Below are 24,558 nucleotides of genomic sequence, written 5' to 3'. Positions count from 1 at the left end.
TAAGCTTTTTGAACAAGGGAGGAAAACTTCACAACATTTGTTTTCTGGAGTGAAAATAGTTTTACTTCAAGGGTCAAGATGCGGGTCGCAGGGGTCTAAAAAATTGGTTGTGCAGGATTTTTAGGAACAACTGTTCAAGACACCCACCTTTTAGAACTCTCTTGAAAATTATAGAAAGAAGCCCCATGTGAAAAGGCTCCTGGTGAAAGAGATAACATGCCTTCTTTTGGATCTGAAGACTGCAGGTTTGAACCCTATGTAGACCTTGCACTTTTTCATCTATTGTGATTTTTTAATCAGTAGGCTGCAGTTTAATGCTCATCAGTAATACTACTCTTGGGCACAGGCAGATGTCATTCGATTGATGGCAGCCTCAATAACAAAGCAGGGGACGGCGGGCACACAATTATATGCACAATGAGGCAATGTCTTTGATTTGGTGGAAGAGAATTAGAATGCCTAGGTAGGGGGCGAAAAGTTACACTGCCTATGATGGCAAACATTCTTAAAAAGAGCCTGCTTGCAGATGAAAGGAACATTTACCTCCAAAGATTCAATATAGTAAACAGCTCTCAAGGAAATACTACTGATTGGTGGAAGAGAAAGATTGTGGAGCAACTACTCCCCGAACCATAGGCATTTCTGAGAGAAATGGGGGGAATGATTTCAAATGTTGCCCAGACGTGGGTCTTGAAAAGTCCATCATAACCCCCCAGTAAAACTGAATTTTGAAACAGCCAAGCGTTCACCCTCAAGGGGTGCGCGGGTCTGGGATTTCAACAGGGGTCCTTGATCCTTCAAACAAGGTATAAAGGTTGTTAACACAGATGTGTGCCAGAGTGTGTAGTGTGTTTGAGTTAGCACTTGATAGATGGCCCTTTTAATTTTGTGAGAATCATAATGCACTGAGCCAGTTCCTTGTTATCCATGGGCCAACACCTGACACACCCAGATGGAACCCAAGGCGGGGAGAGAGGTGGATTAGGGCAGCTTCAAGAGCATTGTGCTGTTTCTGCCTTCTGCCCCTCTCATCCCCGATCGGCCACGATCGGCCAAAACCTCTCTAAAAGGGTGCAGGGTGAACATTTCTTGGACCTCAGAAACTGAGGGAGGCCGGCCCAATGGGTCCTCAATGGACCGATAGAACCCAGTGCCTCACCTGGCCTGGTATTTCCAGCTTCACAAAGCAATCTGGTGGCAAGGCTTACTTTAGCAGTCCTGCTGAAAAGGGGGTCCCCATATGGCCCAGAGGCCCTCATTTGCATAGGCCCTGCCCTTCTCTCTGCTCTGCCCAGCTTCCCACAAAGCAATGCGTCACTGGCAACAGTATAGAGTTGGGGGACGGGGTAAAGGATAATGACAGGGAGGCTGGAAAATAGAAAGAAAGGTCACTGAAGTGCTGAAGTCTTCCTTGCTAAATGCAGCTGGGCACTGGCATTGGCCTGCAGGAGCGGTTAACACCTTAAGAATGTTGAGGGGCGGCCAATTCAAAAATACAAATGGGAAGGAAGGCACTGGAAGTTGCTTTATTATTACTAGAAGACTTGCAAACAAAGGACCTTTCTCTCTCGAAAGCTGTTAAAAATATGGAACGCTTCACGAATTTGCGTGTCATCCTTGCGCAGGGGCCATGCTAATCTTCTCTGTATCGTTCCAATTTTAGTATATGTACCGCCGAAGCAAGCACACTTCATGGGTGAGCCTTCAATGTATATACACTCCCTGAATCTGCAGTCTTCAGACGTAGGGTGGCCTGAAAGCGCTGATTGGATGGTCCAGTAAGCATTCAATTCTGAGACACATGGCAATAAGGCATGAGGCCTAACAATCCACTTCTATTCCCTATATTTGTGGTCCAAATCTTCACACATTGTAAGCATCTTCATTACGCCAGGTTGCAAAGGCTCATGGTCCAGACTACAGGCAAAGAGCATTGTGACATCACACTTCCTGGGGAACGTTGATGGAAAAGGTGAGTCAGCTGCACAGTAGGCTAGGTGATGGCTTGTGGGAGTGGGATGGTGTTGTGGTGGGTTCCAGGGCAGAGAGAGCATATGAAAAGGTGTCTTAATTTTCACCTGTATTTGAATAATAAACGCTTTAGTGTTGTACTGGCCTGCTTACTAAGGAATCCTCAGGCTCAGCCCCTTACAGCTCTGGAAACGATGATGTTGAACCAGACTCTGTAAGAAACTAATGCTTATTCAAAATGTTTCTTTGCTGCTGGGTCTGCTTGGTCTGGCACTTGTGTCCTTTTCTCTCCTAGGGTCCTTGGTGTAACTTACGAAAACCTGACAGAACGTAATTTCAGGGGGGCAGGTAAGTTCACTTGCAGCTTCAGTGTGCGTTGTAAATGTGGTTACATATTGTGATAGAATGACGTTTTAAAACACAGACACACACACACGCGAGGGCGCGCATTCTCTAGCACTCTCTGAAGGAGAAGGGGGAAAGTGCTCTTATATGGGGCCAGTGGCGCAATGGATAACGCTTCTGACTATGGATCAGAAAATTGTAGGTTCGACTCCTATCTGGCTCGGAAGGGTTGCCGGTCCCTTTTTTCATGTAATTACACTTGAGTTCTTAATTATCTCAGTCTTCTTGTAGGATTAACATTCCGGTGCGGGATGTATCCAACAATCGTTCTGTGGTAAGGAGGCTGTGATAGCAACTGTGGCTAGTAGAAAGTTTAATGATTGTCCTGGATTCTATGAGCCTGACCTTTGAATGTTTCCCAAGCCTAAGCTTTTTGAACAAGGGAGGAAAACTTCACAACATTTGTTTTCTGGAGTGAAAATAGTTTTACTTCAAGGGTCAAGATGCGGGTCGCAGGGGTCTAAAAAATTGGTTGTGCAGGATTTTTAGGAACAACTGTTCAAGACACCCACCTTTTAGAACTCTCTTGAAAATTATAGAAATAAGCCCCATGTGAAAAGGCTCCTGGTGAAAGAGATAACATGCCTTCTTTTGGATCTGAAGACTGCAGGTTTGAACCCTATGTAGACCTTGCACTTTTTCATCTATTGTGATTTTTTAATCAGTAGGCTGCAGTTTAATGCTCATCAGTAATACTACTCTTGGGCACAGGCAGATGTCATTCGATTGATGGCAGCCTCAATAACAAAGCAGGGGACGGCGGGCACACAATTATATGCACAATGAGGCAATGTCTTTGATTTGGTGGAAGAGAATTAGAATGCCTAGGTAGGGGGCGAAAAGTTACACTGCCTATGATGGCAAACATTCTTAAAAAGAGCCTGCTTGCAGATGAAAGGAACATTTACCTCCAAAGATTCAATATAGTAAACAGCTCTCAAGGAAATACTACTGATTGGTGGAAGTGAAAGATTGTGGAGCAACTACTCCCCGAACCATAGGCATTTCTGAGAGAAATGGGGGGAATGATTTCAAATGTTGCCCAGACGTGGGTCTTGAAAAGTCCATCATAACCCCCCAGTAAAACTGAATTTTGAAACAGCCAAGCGTTCACCCTCAAGGGGTGCGCGGGTCTGGGATTTCAACAGGGGTCCTTGATCCTTCAAACAAGGTATAAAGGTTGTTAACACAGATGTGTGCCAGAGTGTGTAGTGTGTTTGAGTTAGCACTTGATAGATGGCCCTTTTAATTTTATGAGAATCATAATGCACTGAGCCAGTTCCTTGTTATCCATGGGCCAACACCTGACACACCCAGATGGAACCCAAGGCGGGGAGAGAGGTGGATTAGAGCAGCTTCAAGAGCATTGTGCTCTTTCTGCCTTCTGCCCCTCTCATCCCCGATCGGCCACGATCGGCCAAAACCTCTCTAAAAGGGTGCAGGGTGAACATTTCTTGGACCTCAGAAACTGAGGGAGGCCGGCCCAATGGGTCCTCAATGGACCGATAGAACCCAGTGCCTCACCTGGCCTGGTATTTCCAGCTTCACCAAGCAATCTGGTGGCAAGGCTTACTTTAGCAGTCCTGCTGAAAAGGGGGTCCCCATATGGCCCAGAGGCCCTCATTTGCATAGGCCCTGCCCTTCTCTCTGCTCTGCCCAGCTTCCCACAAAGCAATGCGTCACTGGCAACAGTATAGAGTTGGGGGACGGGGTAAAGGATAATGACAGGGAGGCTGGAAAATAGAAAGAAAGGTCACTGAAGTGCTGAAGTCTTCCTTGCTAAATGCAGCTGGGCACTGGCATTGGCCTGCAGGAGCGGTTAACACCTTAAGAATGTTGAGGGGCGGCCAATTCAAAAATACAAATGGGAAGGAAGGCACTGGAAGTTGCTTTATTATTACTAGAAGACTTGCAAACAAAGGACCTTTCTCTCTCGAAAGCTGTTAAAAATATGGAACGCTTCACGAATTTGCGTGTCATCCTTGCGCAGGGGCCATGCTAATCTTCTCTGTATCGTTCCAATTTTAGTATATGTGCCGCCGAAGCAAGCACACTTCATGGGTGAGCCTTCAATGTATATACACTCCCTGAATCTGCAGTCTTCAGACGTAGGGTGGCCTGAAAGCGCTGATTGGATGGTCCAGTAAGCATTCAATTCTGAGACACATGGCAATAAGGCATGAGGCCTAACAATCCACTTCTATTCCCTATATTTGTGGTCCAAATCTTCACACATTGTAAGCATCTTCATTACGCCAGGTTGCAAAGGCTCATGGTCCAGACTACAGGCAAAGAGCATTGTGACATCACACTTCCTGGGGAACGTTGATGGAAAAGGTGAGTCAGCTGCACAGTAGGCTAGGTGATGGCTTGTGGGAGTGGGATGGTGTTGTGGTGGGTTCCAGGGCAGAGAGAGCATATGAAAAGGTGTCTTAATTTTCACCTGTATTTGAATAATAAACGCTTTAGTGTTGTACTGGCCTGCTTACTAAGGAATCCTCAGGCTCAGCCCCTTACAGCTCTGGAAACGATGATGTTGAACCAGACTCTGTAAGAAACTAATGCTTATTCAAAATGTTTCTTTGCTGCTGGGTCTGCTTGGTCTAGCACTTGTGTCCTTTTCTCTCCTAGGGTCCTTGGTGTAAGTTACGAAAACCTGACAGAATGTAATTTCAGGGGGGCAGGTAAGTTCACTTGCAGCTTCAGTGTGCGTTGTAAATGTGGTTACATATTGTGATAGAATGACGTTTTAAAACACAGACACACACACACGCGAGGGCGCGCATTCTCTAGCACTCTCTGAAGGAGAAGGGGGAAAGTGCTCTTATATGGGGCCAGTGGCGCAATGGATAACGCTTCTGACTATGGATCAGAAGATTGTAGGTTCGACTCCTATCTGGCTCGGAAGGGTTGCCGGTCCCTTTTTTCAGGTAATTACACTTGAGTTCTTAATTATCTCAGTCTTCTTGTAGGATTAACATTCCGGTGCGGGATGTATCCAACAATCGTTCCGTGGTAAGGAGGCTGTGATAGCAACTGTGAATAGTCGAAAGTTTAATGATTGTCCTGGATTCTATGAGCCTGACCTTTGAATGTTTCCCAAGCCTAAGCTTTTTGAACAAGGGAGGAAAACTTCACAACATTTGTTTTCTGGAGTGAAAATAGTTTTACTTCAAGGGTCAAGATGCGGGTCGCAGGGGTCTAAAAAATTGGTTGTGCAGGATTTTTAGGAACAACTGTTCAAGACACCCACCTTTTAGAACTCTCTTGAAAATTATAGAAAGAAGCCCCATGTGAAAAGGCTCCTGGTGAAAGAGATAACATGCCTTCTTTTGGATCTGAAGACTGCAGGTTTGAACCCTATGTAGACCTTGCACTTTTTCATCTATTGTGATTTTTTAATCAGTAGGCTGCAGTTTAATGCTCATCAGTAATACTACTCTTGGGCACAGGCAGATGTCATTCGATTGATGGCAGCCTCAATAACAAAGCAGGGGACGGCGGGCACACAATTATATGCACAATGAGGCAATGTCTTTGATTTGGTGGAAGAGAATTAGAATGCCTAGGTAGGGGGCGAAAAGTTACACTGCCTATGATGGCAAACATTCTTAAAAAGAGCCTGCTTGCAGATGAAAGGAACATTTACCTCCAAAGATTCAATATAGTAAACAGCTCTCAAGGAAATACTACTGATTGGTGGAAGAGAAAGATTGTGGAGCAACTACTCCCCGAACCATAGGCATTTCTGAGAGAAATGGGGGGAATGATTTCAAATGTTGCCCAGACGTGGGTCTTGAAAAGTCCATCATAACCCCCCAGTAAAACTGAATTTTGAAACAGCCAAGCGTTCACCCTCAAGGGGTGCGCGGGTCTGGGATTTCAACAGGGGTCCTTGATCCTTCAAACAAGGTATAAAGGTTGTTAACACAGATGTGTGCCAGAGTGTGTAGTGTGTTTGAGTTAGCACTTGATAGATGGCCCTTTTAATTTTGTGAGAATCATAATGCACTGAGCCAGTTCCTTGTTATCCATGGGCCAACACCTGACACACCCAGATGGAACCCAAGGCGGGGAGAGAGGTGGATTAGGGCAGCTTCAAGAGCATTGTGCTGTTTCTGCCTTCTGCCCCCCTCATCCCCGATCGGCCACGATCGGCCAAAACCTCTCTAAAAGGGTGCAGGGTGAACATTTCTTGGACCTCAGAAACTGAGGGAGGCCGGCCCAATGGGTCCTCAATGGACCGATAGAACCCAGTGCCTCACCTGGCCTGGTATTTCCAGCTTCACAAAGCAATCTGGTGGCAAGGCTTACTTTAGCAGTCCTGCTGAAAAGGGGGTCCCCATATGGCCCAGAGGCCCTCATTTGCATAGGCCCTGCCCTTCTCTCTGCTCTGCCCAGCTTCCCACAAAGCAATGCGTCACTGGCAACAGTATAGAGTTGGGGGACGGGGTAAAGGATAATGACAGGGAGGCTGGAAAATAGAAAGAAAGGTCACTGAAGTGCTGAAGTCTTCCTTGCTAAATGCAGCTGGGCACTGGCATTGGCCTGCAGGAGCGGTTAACACCTTAAGAATGTTGAGGGGCGGCCAATTCAAAAATACAAATGGGAAGGAAGGCACTGGAAGTTGCTTTATTATTACTAGAAGACTTGCAAACAAAGGACCTTTCTCTCTCGAAAGCTGTTAAAAATATGGAACGCTTCACGAATTTGCGTGTCATCCTTGCGCAGGGGCCATGCTAATCTTCTCTGTATCGTTCCAATTTTAGTATATGTACCGCCGAAGCAAGCACACTTCATGGGTGAGCCTTCAATGTATATACACTCCCTGAATCTGCAGTCTTCAGACGTAGGGTGGCCTGAAAGCGCTGATTGGATGGTCCAGTAAGCATTCAATTCTGAGACACATGGCAATAAGGCATGAGGCCTAACAATCCACTTCTATTCCCTATATTTGTGGTCCAAATCTTCACACATTGTAAGCATCTTCATTACGCCAGGTTGCAAAGGCTCATGGTCCAGACTACAGGCAAAGAGCATTGTGACATCACACTTCCTGGGGAACGTTGATGGAAAAGGTGAGTCAGCTGCACAGTAGGCTAGGTGATGGCTTGTGGGAGTGGGATGGTGTTGTGGTGGGTTCCAGGGCAGAGAGAGCATATGAAAAGGTGTCTTAATTTTCACCTGTATTTGAATAATAAACGCTTTAGTGTTGTACTGGCCTGCTTACTAAGGAATCCTCAGGCTCAGCCCCTTACAGCTCTGGAAACGATGATGTTGAACCAGACTCTGTAAGAAACTAATGCTTATTCAAAATGTTTCTTTGCTGCTGGGTCTGCTTGGTCTGGCACTTGTGTCCTTTTCTCTCCTAGGGTCCTTGGTGTAACTTACGAAAACCTGACAGAACGTAATTTCAGGGGGGCAGGTAAGTTCACTTGCAGCTTCAGTGTGCGTTGTAAATGTGGTTACATATTGTGATAGAATGACGTTTTAAAACACAGACACACACACACGCGAGGGCGCGCATTCTCTAGCACTCTCTGAAGGAGAAGGGGGAAAGTGCTCTTATATGGGGCCAGTGGCGCAATGGATAACGCTTCTGACTATGGATCAGAAAATTGTAGGTTCGACTCCTATCTGGCTCGGAAGGGTTGCCGGTCCCTTTTTTCATGTAATTACACTTGAGTTCTTAATTATCTCAGTCTTCTTGTAGGATTAACATTCCGGTGCGGGATGTATCCAACAATCGTTCTGTGGTAAGGAGGCTGTGATAGCAACTGTGGCTAGTAGAAAGTTTAATGATTGTCCTGGATTCTATGAGCCTGACCTTTGAATGTTTCCCAAGCCTAAGCTTTTTGAACAAGGGAGGAAAACTTCACAACATTTGTTTTCTGGAGTGAAAATAGTTTTACTTCAAGGGTCAAGATGCGGGTCGCAGGGGTCTAAAAAATTGGTTGTGCAGGATTTTTAGGAACAACTGTTCAAGACACCCACCTTTTAGAACTCTCTTGAAAATTATAGAAATAAGCCCCATGTGAAAAGGCTCCTGGTGAAAGAGATAACATGCCTTCTTTTGGATCTGAAGACTGCAGGTTTGAACCCTATGTAGACCTTGCACTTTTTCATCTATTGTGATTTTTTAATCAGTAGGCTGCAGTTTAATGCTCATCAGTAATACTACTCTTGGGCACAGGCAGATGTCATTCGATTGATGGCAGCCTCAATAACAAAGCAGGGGACGGCGGGCACACAATTATATGCACAATGAGGCAATGTCTTTGATTTGGTGGAAGAGAATTAGAATGCCTAGGTAGGGGGCGAAAAGTTACACTGCCTATGATGGCAAACATTCTTAAAAAGAGCCTGCTTGCAGATGAAAGGAACATTTACCTCCAAAGATTCAATATAGTAAACAGCTCTCAAGGAAATACTACTGATTGGTGGAAGTGAAAGATTGTGGAGCAACTACTCCCCGAACCATAGGCATTTCTGAGAGAAATGGGGGGAATGATTTCAAATGTTGCCCAGACGTGGGTCTTGAAAAGTCCATCATAACCCCCCAGTAAAACTGAATTTTGAAACAGCCAAGCGTTCACCCTCAAGGGGTGCGCGCGTCTGGGATTTCAACAGGGGTCCTTGATCCTTCAAACAAGGTATAAAGGTTGTTAACACAGATGTGTGCCAGAGTGTGTAGTGTGTTTGAGTTAGCACTTGATAGATGGCCCTTTTAATTTTATGAGAATCATAATGCACTGAGCCAGTTCCTTGTTATCCATGGGCCAACACCTGACACACCCAGATGGAACCCAAGGCGGGGAGAGAGGTGGATTAGAGCAGCTTCAAGAGCATTGTGCTCTTTCTGCCTTCTGCCCCTCTCATCCCCGATCGGCCACGATCGGCCAAAACCTCTCTAAAAGGGTGCAGGGTGAACATTTCTTGGACCTCAGAAACTGAGGGAGGCCGGCCCAATGGGTCCTCAATGGACCGATAGAACCCAGTGCCTCACCTGGCCTGGTATTTCCAGCTTCACCAAGCAATCTGGTGGCAAGGCTTACTTTAGCAGTCCTGCTGAAAAGGGGGTCCCCATATGGCCCAGAGGCCCTCATTTGCATAGGCCCTGCCCTTCTCTCTGCTCTGCCCAGCTTCCCACAAAGCAATGCGTCACTGGCAACAGTATAGAGTTGGGGGACGGGGTAAAGGATAATGACAGGGAGGCTGGAAAATAGAAAGAAAGGTCACTGAAGTGCTGAAGTCTTCCTTGCTAAATGCAGCTGGGCACTGGCATTGGCCTGCAGGAGCGGTTAACACCTTAAGAATGTTGAGGGGCGGCCAATTCAAAAATACAAATGGGAAGGAAGGCACTGGAAGTTGCTTTATTATTACTAGAAGACTTGCAAACAAAGGACCTTTCTCTCTCGAAAGCTGTTAAAAATATGGAACGCTTCACGAATTTGCGTGTCATCCTTGCGCAGGGGCCATGCTAATCTTCTCTGTATCGTTCCAATTTTAGTATATGTGCCGCCGAAGCAAGCACACTTCATGGGTGAGCCTTCAATGTATATACACTCCCTGAATCTGCAGTCTTCAGACGTAGGGTGGCCTGAAAGCGCTGATTGGATGGTCCAGTAAGCATTCAATTCTGAGACACATGGCAATAAGGCATGAGGCCTAACAATCCACTTCTATTCCCTATATTTGTGGTCCAAATCTTCACACATTGTAAGCATCTTCATTACGCCAGGTTGCAAAGGCTCATGGTCCAGACTACAGGCAAAGAGCATTGTGACATCACACTTCCTGGGGAACGTTGATGGAAAAGGTGAGTCAGCTGCACAGTAGGCTAGGTGATGGCTTGTGGGAGTGGGATGGTGTTGTGGTGGGTTCCAGGGCAGAGAGAGCATATGAAAAGGTGTCTTAATTTTCACCTGTATTTGAATAATAAACGCTTTAGTGTTGTACTGGCCTGCTTACTAAGGAATCCTCAGGCTCAGCCCCTTACAGCTCTGGAAACGATGATGTTGAACCAGACTCTGTAAGAAACTAATGCTTATTCAAAATGTTTCTTTGCTGCTGGGTCTGCTTGGTCTAGCACTTGTGTCCTTTTCTCTCCTAGGGTCCTTGGTGTAAGTTACGAAAACCTGACAGAATGTAATTTCAGGGGGGCAGGTAAGTTCACTTGCAGCTTCAGTGTGCGTTGTAAATGTGGTTACATATTGTGATAGAATGACGTTTTAAAACACAGACACACACACACGCGAGGGCGCGCATTCTCTAGCACTCTCTGAAGGAGAAGGGGGAAAGTGCTCTTATATGGGGCCAGTGGCGCAATGGATAACGCTTCTGACTATGGATCAGAAGATTGTAGGTTCGACTCCTATCTGGCTCGGAAGGGTTGCCGGTCCCTTTTTTCAGGTAATTACACTTGAGTTCTTAATTATCTCAGTCTTCTTGTAGGATTAACATTCCGGTGCGGGATGTATCCAACAATCGTTCCGTGGTAAGGAGGCTGTGATAGCAACTGTGAATAGTCGAAAGTTTAATGATTGTCCTGGATTCTATGAGCCTGACCTTTGAATGTTTCCCAAGCCTAAGCTTTTTGAACAAGGGAGGAAAACTTCACAACATTTGTTTTCTGGAGTGAAAATAGTTTTACTTCAAGGGTCAAGATGCGGGTCGCAGGGGTCTAAAAAATTGGTTGTGCAGGATTTTTAGGAACAACTGTTCAAGACACCCACCTTTTAGAACTCTCTTGAAAATTATAGAAAGAAGCCCCATGTGAAAAGGCTCCTGGTGAAAGAGATAACATGCCTTCTTTTGGATCTGAAGACTGCAGGTTTGAACCCTATGTAGACCTTGCACTTTTTCATCTATTGTGATTTTTTAATCAGTAGGCTGCAGTTTAATGCTCATCAGTAATACTACTCTTGGGCACAGGCAGATGTCATTCGATTGATGGCAGCCTCAATAACAAAGCAGGGGACGGCGGGCACACAATTATATGCACAATGAGGCAATGTCTTTGATTTGGTGGAAGAGAATTAGAATGCCTAGGTAGGGGGCGAAAAGTTACACTGCCTATGATGGCAAACATTCTTAAAAAGAGCCTGCTTGCAGATGAAAGGAACATTTACCTCCAAAGATTCAATATAGTAAACAGCTCTCAAGGAAATACTACTGATTGGTGGAAGAGAAAGATTGTGGAGCAACTACTCCCCGAACCATAGGCATTTCTGAGAGAAATGGGGGGAATGATTTCAAATGTTGCCCAGACGTGGGTCTTGAAAAGTCCATCATAACCCCCCAGTAAAACTGAATTTTGAAACAGCCAAGCGTTCACCCTCAAGGGGTGCGCGGGTCTGGGATTTCAACAGGGGTCCTTGATCCTTCAAACAAGGTATAAAGGTTGTTAACACAGATGTGTGCCAGAGTGTGTAGTGTGTTTGAGTTAGCACTTGATAGATGGCCCTTTTAATTTTGTGAGAATCATAATGCACTGAGCCAGTTCCTTGTTATCCATGGGCCAACACCTGACACACCCAGATGGAACCCAAGGCGGGGAGAGAGGTGGATTAGAGCAGCTTCAAGAGCATTGTGCTCTTTCTGCCTTCTGCCCCTCTCATCCCCGATCGGCCACGATCGGCCAAAACCTCTCTAAAAGGGTGCAGGGTGAACATTTCTTGGACCTCAGAAACTGAGGGAGGCCGGCCCAATGGGTCCTCAATGGACCGATAGAACCCAGTGCCTCACCTGGCCTGGTATTTCCAGCTTCACCAAGCAATCTGGTGGCAAGGCTTACTTTAGCAGTCCTGCTGAAAAGGGGGTCCCCATATGGCCCAGAGGCCCTCATTTGCATAGGCCCTGCCCTTCTCTCTGCTCTGCCCAGCTTCCCACAAAGCAATGCGTCACTGGCAACAGTATAGAGTTGGGGGACGGGGTAAAGGATAATGACAGGGAGGCTGGAAAATAGAAAGAAAGGTCACTGAAGTGCTGAAGTCTTCCTTGCTAAATGCAGCTGGGCACTGGCATTGGCCTGCAGGAGCGGTTAACACCTTAAGAATGTTGAGGGGCGGCCAATTCAAAAATACAAATGGGAAGGAAGGCACTGGAAGTTGCTTTATTATTACTAGAAGACTTGCAAACAAAGGACCTTTCTCTCTCGAAAGCTGTTAAAAATATGGAACGCTTCACGAATTTGCGTGTCATCCTTGCGCAGGGGCCATGCTAATCTTCTCTGTATCGTTCCAATTTTAGTATATGTGCCGCCGAAGCAAGCACACTTCATGGGTGAGCCTTCAATGTATATACACTCCCTGAATCTGCAGTCTTCAGACGTAGGGTGGCCTGAAAGCGCTGATTGGATGGTCCAGTAAGCATTCAATTCTGAGACACATGGCAATAAGGCATGAGGCCTAACAATCCACTTCTATTCCCTATATTTGTGGTCCAAATCTTCACACATTGTAAGCATCTTCATTACGCCAGGTTGCAAAGGCTCATGGTCCAGACTACAGGCAAAGAGCATTGTGACATCACACTTCCTGGGGAACGTTGATGGAAAAGGTGAGTCAGCTGCACAGTAGGCTAGGTGATGGCTTGTGGGAGTGGGATGGTGTTGTGGTGGGTTCCAGGGAAGAGAGAGCATATGAAAAGGTGTCTTAATTTTCACCTGTATTTGAATAATAAACGCTTTAGTGTTGTACTGGCCTGCTTACTAAGGAATCCTCAGGCTCAGCCCCTTACAGCTCTGGAAACGATGATGTTGAACCAGACTCTGTAAGAAACTAATGCTTATTCAAAATGTTTCTTTGCTGCTGGGTCTGCTTGGTCTAGCACTTGTGTCCTTTTCTCTCCTAGGGTCCTTGGTGTAAGTTACGAAAACCTGACAGAATGTAATTTCAGGGGGGCAGGTAAGTTCACTTGCAGCTTCAGTGTGCGTTGTAAATGTGGTTACATATTGTGATAGAATGACGTTTTAAAACACAGACACACACACACGCGAGGGCGCGCATTCTCTAGCACTCTCTGAAGGAGAAGGGGGAAAGTGCTCTTATATGGGGCCAGTGGCGCAATGGATAACGCTTCTGACTATGGATCAGAAGATTGTAGGTTCGACTCCTATCTGGCTCGGAAGGGTTGCCGGTCCCTTTTTTCAGGTAATTACACTTGAGTTCTTAATTATCTCAGTCTTCTTGTAGGATTAACATTCCGGTGCGGGATGTATCCAACAATCGTTCCGTGGTAAGGAGGCTGTGATAGCAACTGTGAATAGTCGAAAGTTTAATGATTGTCCTGGATTCTATGAGCCTGACCTTTGAATGTTTCCCAAGCCTAAGCTTTTTGAACAAGGGAGGAAAACTTCACAACATTTGTTTTCTGGAGTGAAAATAGTTTTACTTCAAGGGTCAAGATGCGGGTCGCAGGGGTCTAAAAAATTGGTTGTGCAGGATTTTTAGGAACAACTGTTCAAGACACCCACCTTTTAGAACTCTCTTGAAAATTATAGAAAGAAGCCCCATGTGAAAAGGCTCCTGGTGAAAGAGATAACATGCCTTCTTTTGGATCTGAAGACTGCAGGTTTGAACCCTATGTAGACCTTGCACTTTTTCATCTATTGTGATTTTTTAATCAGTAGGCTGCAGTTTAATGCTCATCAGTAATACTACTCTTGGGCACAGGCAGATGTCATTCGATTGATGGCAGCCTCAATAACAAAGCAGGGGACGGCGGGCACACAATTATATGCACAATGAGGCAATGTCTTTGATTTGGTGGAAGAGAATTAGAATGCCTAGGTAGGGGGCGAAAAGTTACACTGCCTATGATGGCAAACATTCTTAAAAAGAGCCTGCTTGCAGATGAAAGGAACATTTACCTCCAAAGATTCAATATAGTAAACAGCTCTCAAGGAAATACTACTGATTGGTGGAAGAGAAAGATTGTGGAGCAACTACTCCCCGAACCATAGGCATTTCTGAGAGAAATGGGGGGAATGATTTCAAATGTTGCCCAGACGTGGGTCTTGAAAAGTCCATCATAACCCCCCAGTAAAACTGAATTTTGAAACAGCCAAGCGTTCACCCTCAAGGGGTGCGCGGGTCTGGGATTTCAACAGGGGTCCTTGATCCTTCAAACAAGGTATAAAGGTTGTTAACACAGATGTGTGCCAGAGTGTGTAGTGTGTTTGAGTTAGCACTTGATAGATGGCCCTTTTAATTTTGTGAGAATCATAATGCACTGAGCCAGTTCCTTGTTATCCATGGGCCAACACCTGACACACCCAGATGGAACCCAAGGCGGGGAGAGAGGTGGATTAGGGCAGCTTCAAGAGCATTGTGCTGTTTCTGCCTTCTGCCCCTCTCATCCCCGATCGGCCACGATCGGCCAAAACCTCTCTAAAAGGGTGCAGGGTGAACATTTCTTGGACCTCAGAAACTGAGGGAGGCCGGCCCAATGGGTCCTCAATGGACCGATAGAACCCAGTGCCTCACCTGGCCTGGTATTTCCAGCTTCACAAAGCAATCTGGTGGCAAGGCTTACTTTAGCAGTCCTGCTGAAAAGGGGGTCCCCATATGGCCCAGAGGCCCTCATTTGCATAGGCCCTGCCCTTCTCTCTGCTCTGCCCAGCTTCCCACAAAGCAATGCGTCACTGGCAACAGTATAGAGTTGGGGGACGGGGTAAAGGATAATGACAGGGAGGCTGGAAAATAGAAAGAAAGGTCACTGAAGTGCTGAAGTCTTCCTTGCTAAATGCAGCTGGGCACTGGCATTGGCCTGCAGGAGCGGTTAACACCTTAAGAATGTTGAGGGGCGGCCAATTCAAAAATACAAATGGGAAGGAAGGCACTGGAAGTTGCTTTATTATTACTAGAAGACTTGCAAACAAAGGACCTTTCTCTCTCGAAAGCTGTTAAAAATATGGAACGCTTCACGAATTTGCGTGTCATCCTTGCGCAGGGGCCATGCTAATCTTCTCTGTATCGTTCCAATTTTAGTATATGTACCGCCGAAGCAAGCACACTTCATGGGTGAGCCTTCAATGTATATACACTCCCTGAATCTGCAGTCTTCAGACGTAGGGTGGCCTGAAAGCGCTGATTGGATGGTCCAGTAAGCATTCAATTCTGAGACACATGGCAATAAGGCATGAGGCCTAACAATCCACTTCTATTCCCTATATTTGTGGTCCAAATCTTCACACATTGTAAGCATCTTCATTACGCCAGGTTGCAAAGGCTCATGGTCCAGACTACAGGCAAAGAGCATTGTGACATCACACTTCCTGGGGAACGTTGATGGAAAAGGTGAGTCAGCTGCACAGTAGGCTAGGTGATGGCTTGTGGGAGTGGGATGGTGTTGTGGTGGGTTCCAGGGCAGAGAGAGCATATGAAAAGGTGTCTTAATTTTCACCTGTATTTGAATAATAAACGCTTTAGTGTTGTACTGGCCTGCTTACTAAGGAATCCTCAGGCTCAGCCCCTTACAGCTCTGGAAACGATGATGTTGAACCAGACTCTGTAAGAAACTAATGCTTATTCAAAATGTTTCTTTGCTGCTGGGTCTGCTTGGTCTGGCACTTGTGTCCTTTTCTCTCCTAGGGTCCTTGGTGTAACTTACGAAAACCTGACAGAACGTAATTTCAGGGGGGCAGGTAAGTTCACTTGCAGCTTCAGTGTGCGTTGTAAATGTGGTTACATATTGTGATAGAATGACGTTTTAAAACACAGACACACACACACGCGAGGGCGCGCATTCTCTAGCACTCTCTGAAGGAGAAGGGGGAAAGTGCTCTTATATGGGGCCAGTGGCGCAATGGATAACGCTTCTGACTATGGATCAGAAAATTGTAGGTTCGACTCCTATCTGGCTCGGAAGGGTTGCCGGTCCCTTTTTTCATGTAATTACACTTGAGTTCTTAATTATCTCAGTCTTCTTGTAGGATTAACATTCCGGTGCGGGATGTATCCAACAATCGTTCTGTGGTAAGGAGGCTGTGATAGCAACTGTGGCTAGTAGAAAGTTTAATGATTGTCCTGGATTCTATGAGCCTGACCTTTGAATGTTTCCCAAGCCTAAGCTTTTTGAACAAGGGAGGAAAACTTCACAACATTTGTTTTCTGGAGTGAAAATAGTTTTACTTCAAGGGTCAAGATGCGGGTCGCAGGGGTCTAAAAAATTGGTTGTGCAGGATTTTTAGGAACAACTGTTCAAGACACCCACCTTTTAGAACTCTCTTGAAAATTATAGAAATAAGCCCCATGTGAAAAGGCTCCTGGTGAAAGAGATAACATGCCTTCTTTTGGATCTGAAGACTGCAGGTTTGAACCCTATGTAGACCTTGCACTTTTTCATCTATTGTGATTTTTTAATCAGTAGGCTGCAGTTTAATGCTCATCAGTAATACTACTCTTGGGCACAGGCAGATGTCATTCGATTGATGGCAGCCTCAATAACAAAGCAGGGGACGGCGGGCACACAATTATATGCACAATGAGGCAATGTCTTTGATTTGGTGGAAGAGAATTAGAATGCCTAGGTAGGGGGCGAAAAGTTACACTGCCTATGATGGCAAACATTCTTAAAAAGAGCCTGCTTGCAGATGAAAGGAACATTTACCTCCAAAGATTCAATATAGTAAACAGCTCTCAAGGAAATACTACTGATTGGTGGAAGAGAAAGATTGTGGAGCAACTACTCCCCGAACCATAGGCATTTCTGAGAGAAATGGGGGGAATGATTTCAAATGTTGCCCAGACGTGGGTCTTGAAAAGTCCATCATAACCCCCCAGTAAAACTGAATTTTGAAACAGCCAAGCGTTCACCCTCAAGGGGTGCGCGGGTCTGGGATTTCAACAGGGGTCCTTGATCCTTCAAACAAGGTATAAAGGTTGTTAACACAGATGTGTGCCAGAGTGTGTAGTGTGTTTGAGTTAGCACTTGATAGATGGCCCTTTTAATTTTATGAGAATCATAATGCACTGAGCCAGTTCCTTGTTATCCATGGGCCAACACCTGACACACCCAGATGGAACCCAAGGCGGGGAGAGAGGTGGATTAGAGCAGCTTCAAGAGCATTGTGCTCTTTCTGCCTTCTGCCCCTCTCATCCCCGATCGGCCACGATCGGCCAAAACCTCTCTAAAAGGGTGCAGGGTGAACATTTCTTGGACCTCAGAAACTGAGGGAGGCCGGCCCAATGGGTCCTCAATGGACCGATAGAACCCAGTGCCTCACCTGGCCTGGTATTTCCAGCTTCACCAAGCAATCTGGTGGCAAGGCTTACTTTAGCAGTCCTGCTGAAAAGGGGGTCCCCATATGGCCCAGAGGCCCTCATTTGCATAGGCCCTGCCCTTCTCTCTGCTCTGCCCAGCTTCCCACAAAGCAATGCGTCACTGGCAACAGTATAGAGTTGGGGGACGGGGTAAAGGATAATGACAGGGAGGCTGGAAAATAGAAAGAAAGGTCACTGAAGTGCTGAAGTCTTCCTTGCTAAATGCAGCTGGGCACTGGCATTGGCCTGCAGGAGCGGTTAACACCTTAAGAATGTTGAGGGGCGGCCAATTCAAAAATACAAATGGGAAGGAAGGCACTGGAAGTTGCTTTATTATTACTAGAAGACTTGCAAACAAAGGACCTTTCTCTCTCGAAAGCTGTTAAAAATATGGAACGCTTCACGAATTTGCGTGTCATCCTTGCGCAGGGGCCATGCTAATCTTCTCTGTATCGTTCCAATTTTAGTATATGTGCCGCCGAAGCAAGCACACTTCATGGGTGAGCCTTCAATGTATATACACTCCCTGAATCTGCAGTCTTCAGACGTAGGGTGGCCTGAAAGCGCTGATTGGATGGTCCAGTAAGCATTCAATTCTGAGACACATGGCAATAAGGCATGAGGCCTAACAATCCACTTCTATTCCCTATATTTGTGGTCCAAATCTTCACACATTGTAAGCATCTTCATTACGCCAGGTTGCAAAGGCTCATGGTCCAGACTACAGGCAAAGAGCATTGTGACATCACACTTCCTGGGGAACGTTGATGGAAAAGGTGAGTCAGCTGCACAGTAGGCTAGGTGATGGCTTGTGGGAGTGGGATGGTGTTGTGGTGGGTTCCAGGGCAGAGAGAGCATATGAAAAGGTGTCTTAATTTTCACCTGTATTTGAATAATAAACGCTTTAGTGTTGTACTGGCCTGCTTACTAAGGAATCCTCAGGCTCAGCCCCTTACAGCTCTGGAAACGATGATGTTGAACCAGACTCTGTAAGAAACTAATGCTTATTCAAAATGTTTCTTTGCTGCTGGGTCTGCTTGGTCTAGCACTTGTGTCCTTTTCTCTCCTAGGGTCCTTGGTGTAAGTTACGAAAACCTGACAGAATGTAATTTCAGGGGGGCAGGTAAGTTCACTTGCAGCTTCAGTGTGCGTTGTAAATGTGGTTACATATTGTGATAGAATGACGTTTTAAAACACAGACACACACACACGCGAGGGCGCGCATTCTCTAGCACTCTCTGAAGGAGAAGGGGGAAAGTGCTCTTATATGGGGCCAGTGGCGCAATGGATAACGCTTCTGACTATGGATCAGAAGATTGTAGGTTCGACTCCTATCTGGCTCGGAAGGGTTGCCGGTCCCTTTTTTCAGGTAATTACACTTGAGTTCTTAATTATCTCAGTCTTCTTGTAGGATTAACATTCCGGTGCGGGATGTATCCAACAATCGTTCCGTGGTAAGGAGGCTGTGATAGCAACTGTGAATAGTCGAAAGTTTAATGATTGTCCTGGATTCTATGAGCCTGACCTTTGAATGTTTCCCAAGCCTAAGCTTTTTGAACAAGGGAGGAAAACTTCACAACATTTGTTTTCTGGAGTGAAAATAGTTTTACTTCAAGGGTCAAGATGCGGGTCGCAGGGGTCTAAAAAATTGGTTGTGCAGGATTTTTAGGAACAACTGTTCAAGACACCCACCTTTTAGAACTCTCTTGAAAATTATAGAAAGAAGCCCCATGTGAAAAGGCTCCTGGTGAAAGAGATAACATGCCTTCTTTTGGATCTGAAGACTGCAGGTTTGAACCCTATGTAGACCTTGCACTTTTTCATCTATTGTGATTTTTTAATCAGTAGGCTGCAGTTTAATGCTCATCAGTAATACTACTCTTGGGCACAGGCAGATGTCATTCGATTGATGGCAGCCTCAATAACAAAGCAGGGGACGGCGGGCACACAATTATATGCACAATGAGGCAATGTCTTTGATTTGGTGGAAGAGAATTAGAATGCCTAGGTAGGGGGCGAAAAGTTACACTGCCTATGATGGCAAACATTCTTAAAAAGAGCCTGCTTGCAGATGAAAGGAACATTTACCTCCAAAGATTCAATATAGTAAACAGCTCTCAAGGAAATACTACTGATTGGTGGAAGAGAAAGATTGTGGAGCAACTACTCCCCGAACCATAGGCATTTCTGAGAGAAATGGGGGGAATGATTTCAAATGTTGCCCAGACGTGGGTCTTGAAAAGTCCATCATAACCCCCCAGTAAAACTGAATTTTGAAACAGCCAAGCGTTCACCCTCAAGGGGTGCGCGGGTCTGGGATTTCAACAGGGGTCCTTGATCCTTCAAACAAGGTATAAAGGTTGTTAACACAGATGTGTGCCAGAGTGTGTAGTGTGTTTGAGTTAGCACTTGATAGATGGCCCTTTTAATTTTGTGAGAATCATAATGCACTGAGCCAGTTCCTTGTTATCCATGGGCCAACACCTGACACACCCAGATGGAACCCAAGGCGGGGAGAGAGGTGGATTAGAGCAGCTTCAAGAGCATTGTGCTCTTTCTGCCTTCTGCCCCTCTCATCCCCGATCGGCCACGATCGGCCAAAACCTCTCTAAAAGGGTGCAGGGTGAACATTTCTTGGACCTCAGAAACTGAGGGAGGCCGGCCCAATGGGTCCTCAATGGACCGATAGAACCCAGTGCCTCACCTGGCCTGGTATTTCCAGCTTCACCAAGCAATCTGGTGGCAAGGCTTACTTTAGCAGTCCTGCTGAAAAGGGGGTCCCCATATGGCCCAGAGGCCCTCATTTGCATAGGCCCTGCCCTTCTCTCTGCTCTGCCCAGCTTCCCACAAAGCAATGCGTCACTGGCAACAGTATAGAGTTGGGGGACGGGGTAAAGGATAATGACAGGGAGGCTGGAAAATAGAAAGAAAGGTCACTGAAGTGCTGAAGTCTTCCTTGCTAAATGCAGCTGGGCACTGGCATTGGCCTGCAGGAGCGGTTAACACCTTAAGAATGTTGAGGGGCGGCCAATTCAAAAATACAAATGGGAAGGAAGGCACTGGAAGTTGCTTTATTATTACTAGAAGACTTGCAAACAAAGGACCTTTCTCTCTCGAAAGCTGTTAAAAATATGGAACGCTTCACGAATTTGCGTGTCATCCTTGCGCAGGGGCCATGCTAATCTTCTCTGTATCGTTCCAATTTTAGTATATGTGCCGCCGAAGCAAGCACACTTCATGGGTGAGCCTTCAATGTATATACACTCCCTGAATCTGCAGTCTTCAGACGTAGGGTGGCCTGAAAGCGCTGATTGGATGGTCCAGTAAGCATTCAATTCTGAGACACATGGCAATAAGGCATGAGGCCTAACAATCCACTTCTATTCCCTATATTTGTGGTCCAAATCTTCACACATTGTAAGCATCTTCATTACGCCAGGTTGCAAAGGCTCATGGTCCAGACTACAGGCAAAGAGCATTGTGACATCACACTTCCTGGGGAACGTTGATGGAAAAGGTGAGTCAGCTGCACAGTAGGCTAGGTGATGGCTTGTGGGAGTGGGATGGTGTTGTGGTGGGTTCCAGGGAAGAGAGAGCATATGAAAAGGTGTCTTAATTTTCACCTGTATTTGAATAATAAACGCTTTAGTGTTGTACTGGCCTGCTTACTAAGGAATCCTCAGGCTCAGCCCCTTACAGCTCTGGAAACGATGATGTTGAACCAGACTCTGTAAGAAACTAATGCTTATTCAAAATGTTTCTTTGCTGCTGGGTCTGCTTGGTCTAGCACTTGTGTCCTTTTCTCTCCTAGGGTCCTTGGTGTAAGTTACGAAAACCTGACAGAATGTAATTTCAGGGGGGCAGGTAAGTTCACTTGCAGCTTCAGTGTGCGTTGTAAATGTGGTTACATATTGTGATAGAATGACGTTTTAAAACACAGACACACACACACGCGAGGGCGCGCATTCTCTAGCACTCTCTGAAGGAGAAGGGGGAAAGTGCTCTTATATGGGGCCAGTGGCGCAATGGATAACGCTTCTGACTATGGATCAGAAGATTGTAGGTTCGACTCCTATCTGGCTCGGAAGGGTTGCCGGTCCCTTTTTTCAGGTAATTACACTTGAGTTCTTAATTATCTCAGTCTTCTTGTAGGATTAACATTCCGGTGCGGGATGTATCCAACAATCGTTCCGTGGTAAGGAGGCTGTGATAGCAACTGTGAATAGTCGAAAGTTTAATGATTGTCCTGGATTCTATGAGCCTGACCTTTGAATGTTTCCCAAGCCTAAGCTTTTTGAACAAGGGAGGAAAACTTCACAACATTTGTTTTCTGGAGTGAAAATAGTTTTACTTCAAGGGTCAAGATGCGGGTCGCAGGGGTCTAAAAAATTGGTTGTGCAGGATTTTTAGGAACAACTGTTCAAGACACCCACCTTTTAGAACTCTCTTGAAAATTATAGAAAGAAGCCCCATGTGAAAAGGCTCCTGGTGAAAGAGATAACATGCCTTCTTTTGGATCTGAAGACTGCAGGTTTGAACCCTATGTAGACCTTGCACTTTTTCATCTATTGTGATTTTTTAATCAGTAGGCTGCAGTTTAATGCTCATCAGTAATACTACTCTTGGGCACAGGCAGATGTCATTCGATTGATGGCAGCCTCAATAACAAAGCAGGGGACGGCGGGCACACAATTATATGCACAATGAGGCAATGTCTTTGATTTGGTGGAAGAGAATTAGAATGCCTAGGTAGGGGGCGAAAAGTTACACTGCCTATGATGGCAAACATTCTTAAAAAGAGCCTGCTTGCAGATGAAAGGAACATTTACCTCCAAAGATTCAATATAGTAAACAGCTCTCAAGGAAATACTACTGATTGGTGGAAGAGAAAGATTGTGGAGCAACTACTCCCCGAACCATAGGCATTTCTGAGAGAAATGGGGGGAATGATTTCAAATGTTGCCCAGACGTGGGTCTTGAAAAGTCCATCATAACCCCCCAGTAAAACTGAATTTTGAAACAGCCAAGCGTTCACCCTCAAGGGGTGCGCGGGTCTGGGATTTCAACAGGGGTCCTTGATCCTTCAAACAAGGTATAAAGGTTGTTAACACAGATGTGTGCCAGAGTGTGTAGTGTGTTTGAGTTAGCACTTGATAGATGGCCCTTTTAATTTTGTGAGAATCATAATGCACTGAGCCAGTTCCTTGTTATCCATGGGCCAACACCTGACACACCCAGATGGAACCCAAGGCGGGGAGAGAGGTGGATTAGGGCAGCTTCAAGAGCATTGTGCTGTTTCTGCCTTCTGCCCCTCTCATCCCCGATCGGCCACGATCGGCCAAAACCTCTCTAAAAGGGTGCAGGGTGAACATTTCTTGGACCTCAGAAACTGAGGGAGGCCGGCCCAATGGGTCCTCAATGGACCGATAGAACCCAGTGCCTCACCTGGCCTGGTATTTCCAGCTTCACAAAGCAATCTGGTGGCAAGGCTTACTTTAGCAGTCCTGCTGAAAAGGGGGTCCCCATATGGCCCAGAGGCCCTCATTTGCATAGGCCCTGCCCTTCTCTCTGCTCTGCCCAGCTTCCCACAAAGCAATGCGTCACTGGCAACAGTATAGAGTTGGGGGACGGGGTAAAGGATAATGACAGGGAGGCTGGAAAATAGAAAGAAAGGTCACTGAAGTGCTGAAGTCTTCCTTGCTAAATGCAGCTGGGCACTGGCATTGGCCTGCAGGAGCGGTTAACACCTTAAGAATGTTGAGGGGCGGCCAATTCAAAAATACAAATGGGAAGGAAGGCACTGGAAGTTGCTTTATTATTACTAGAAGACTTGCAAACAAAGGACCTTTCTCTCTCGAAAGCTGTTAAAAATATGGAACGCTTCACGAATTTGCGTGTCATCCTTGCGCAGGGGCCATGCTAATCTTCTCTGTATCGTTCCAATTTTAGTATATGTACCGCCGAAGCAAGCACACTTCATGGGTGAGCCTTCAATGTATATACACTCCCTGAATCTGCAGTCTTCAGACGTAGGGTGGCCTGAAAGCGCTGATTGGATGGTCCAGTAAGCATTCAATTCTGAGACACATGGCAATAAGGCATGAGGCCTAACAATCCACTTCTATTCCCTATATTTGTGGTCCAAATCTTCACACATTGTAAGCATCTTCATTACGCCAGGTTGCAAAGGCTCATGGTCCAGACTACAGGCAAAGAGCATTGTGACATCACACTTCCTGGGGAACGTTGATGGAAAAGGTGAGTCAGCTGCACAGTAGGCTAGGTGATGGCTTGTGGGAGTGGGATGGTGTTGTGGTGGGTTCCAGGGCAGAGAGAGCATATGAAAAGGTGTCTTAATTTTCACCTGTATTTGAATAATAAACGCTTTAGTGTTGTACTGGCCTGCTTACTAAGGAATCCTCAGGCTCAGCCCCTTACAGCTCTGGAAACGATGATGTTGAACCAGACTCTGTAAGAAACTAATGCTTATTCAAAATGTTTCTTTGCTGCTGGGTCTGCTTGGTCTGGCACTTGTGTCCTTTTCTCTCCTAGGGTCCTTGGTGTAACTTACGAAAACCTGACAGAACGTAATTTCAGGGGGGCAGGTAAGTTCACTTGCAGCTTCAGTGTGCGTTGTAAATGTGGTTACATATTGTGATAGAATGACGTTTTAAAACACAGACACACACACACGCGAGGGCGCGCATTCTCTAGCACTCTCTGAAGGAGAAGGGGGAAAGTGCTCTTATATGGGGCCAGTGGCGCAATGGATAACGCTTCTGACTATGGATCAGAAAATTGTAGGTTCGACTCCTATCTGGCTCGGAAGGGTTGCCGGTCCCTTTTTTCATGTAATTACACTTGAGTTCTTAATTATCTCAGTCTTCTTGTAGGATTAACATTCCGGTGCGGGATG

At 45.9% G+C, this 24,558-nt stretch overlaps 18 non-coding genes across 18 annotated transcripts; 9 read left to right on the top strand and 9 right to left on the bottom strand.

Moving 5' to 3' along the window:
- Window positions 1-1,580: 1,580 nt before the first annotated feature.
- On the bottom strand, window positions 1,581-1,687 carry LOC138297911 (U6 spliceosomal RNA). Its single transcript, XR_011204448.1, has one exon. It is a non-coding gene; the product is annotated as a U6 spliceosomal RNA (small nuclear RNA).
- A 779-nt stretch (window positions 1,688-2,466) lies between these two features.
- On the top strand, window positions 2,467-2,539 carry TRNAH-AUG (transfer RNA histidin (anticodon AUG)). The gene has a single exon. It is a non-coding gene; the product is annotated as a tRNA-His (tRNA).
- Window positions 2,540-4,321: 1,782 nt separating this feature from the next.
- Window positions 4,322-4,428, bottom strand: LOC138297688 (U6 spliceosomal RNA). Its single transcript, XR_011204232.1, has one exon. It is a non-coding gene; the product is annotated as a U6 spliceosomal RNA (small nuclear RNA).
- A 779-nt stretch (window positions 4,429-5,207) lies between these two features.
- Window positions 5,208-5,280, top strand: TRNAH-AUG (transfer RNA histidin (anticodon AUG)). Its single transcript has one exon. It is a non-coding gene; the product is annotated as a tRNA-His (tRNA).
- A 1,782-nt stretch (window positions 5,281-7,062) lies between these two features.
- Window positions 7,063-7,169, bottom strand: LOC138297910 (U6 spliceosomal RNA). Its single transcript, XR_011204447.1, has one exon. It is a non-coding gene; the product is annotated as a U6 spliceosomal RNA (small nuclear RNA).
- Window positions 7,170-7,948: 779 nt separating this feature from the next.
- On the top strand, window positions 7,949-8,021 carry TRNAH-AUG (transfer RNA histidin (anticodon AUG)). Its single transcript has one exon. It is a non-coding gene; the product is annotated as a tRNA-His (tRNA).
- Window positions 8,022-9,803: 1,782 nt separating this feature from the next.
- On the bottom strand, window positions 9,804-9,910 carry LOC138297686 (U6 spliceosomal RNA). Its single transcript, XR_011204230.1, has one exon. It is a non-coding gene; the product is annotated as a U6 spliceosomal RNA (small nuclear RNA).
- A 779-nt stretch (window positions 9,911-10,689) lies between these two features.
- On the top strand, window positions 10,690-10,762 carry TRNAH-AUG (transfer RNA histidin (anticodon AUG)). The gene has a single exon. It is a non-coding gene; the product is annotated as a tRNA-His (tRNA).
- A 1,782-nt stretch (window positions 10,763-12,544) lies between these two features.
- LOC138297685 (U6 spliceosomal RNA) lies at window positions 12,545-12,651 on the bottom strand. Its single transcript, XR_011204229.1, has one exon. It is a non-coding gene; the product is annotated as a U6 spliceosomal RNA (small nuclear RNA).
- A 779-nt stretch (window positions 12,652-13,430) lies between these two features.
- Window positions 13,431-13,503, top strand: TRNAH-AUG (transfer RNA histidin (anticodon AUG)). The gene has a single exon. It is a non-coding gene; the product is annotated as a tRNA-His (tRNA).
- A 1,782-nt stretch (window positions 13,504-15,285) lies between these two features.
- Window positions 15,286-15,392, bottom strand: LOC138297909 (U6 spliceosomal RNA). Its single transcript, XR_011204446.1, has one exon. It is a non-coding gene; the product is annotated as a U6 spliceosomal RNA (small nuclear RNA).
- A 779-nt stretch (window positions 15,393-16,171) lies between these two features.
- TRNAH-AUG (transfer RNA histidin (anticodon AUG)) lies at window positions 16,172-16,244 on the top strand. Its single transcript has one exon. It is a non-coding gene; the product is annotated as a tRNA-His (tRNA).
- Window positions 16,245-18,026: 1,782 nt separating this feature from the next.
- LOC138297684 (U6 spliceosomal RNA) lies at window positions 18,027-18,133 on the bottom strand. The gene has a single exon (XR_011204228.1). It is a non-coding gene; the product is annotated as a U6 spliceosomal RNA (small nuclear RNA).
- A 779-nt stretch (window positions 18,134-18,912) lies between these two features.
- Window positions 18,913-18,985, top strand: TRNAH-AUG (transfer RNA histidin (anticodon AUG)). The gene has a single exon. It is a non-coding gene; the product is annotated as a tRNA-His (tRNA).
- Window positions 18,986-20,767: 1,782 nt separating this feature from the next.
- On the bottom strand, window positions 20,768-20,874 carry LOC138297683 (U6 spliceosomal RNA). The gene has a single exon (XR_011204227.1). It is a non-coding gene; the product is annotated as a U6 spliceosomal RNA (small nuclear RNA).
- Window positions 20,875-21,653: 779 nt separating this feature from the next.
- On the top strand, window positions 21,654-21,726 carry TRNAH-AUG (transfer RNA histidin (anticodon AUG)). Its single transcript has one exon. It is a non-coding gene; the product is annotated as a tRNA-His (tRNA).
- A 1,782-nt stretch (window positions 21,727-23,508) lies between these two features.
- On the bottom strand, window positions 23,509-23,615 carry LOC138297908 (U6 spliceosomal RNA). Its single transcript, XR_011204445.1, has one exon. It is a non-coding gene; the product is annotated as a U6 spliceosomal RNA (small nuclear RNA).
- Window positions 23,616-24,394: 779 nt separating this feature from the next.
- TRNAH-AUG (transfer RNA histidin (anticodon AUG)) lies at window positions 24,395-24,467 on the top strand. Its single transcript has one exon. It is a non-coding gene; the product is annotated as a tRNA-His (tRNA).
- The last annotated feature ends 91 nt before the right edge of the window (window positions 24,468-24,558 follow it).

This window comes from Pleurodeles waltl, chromosome 5, assembly GCF_031143425.1.
Source record: "Pleurodeles waltl isolate 20211129_DDA chromosome 5, aPleWal1.hap1.20221129, whole genome shotgun sequence".
NCBI classification, from domain to species: Eukaryota; Metazoa; Chordata; class Amphibia; order Caudata; family Salamandridae; genus Pleurodeles; species Pleurodeles waltl.
Note: the sequence above shows the minus strand (reverse complement) of the source record. Positions and strands in the feature narration are given on the sequence as shown.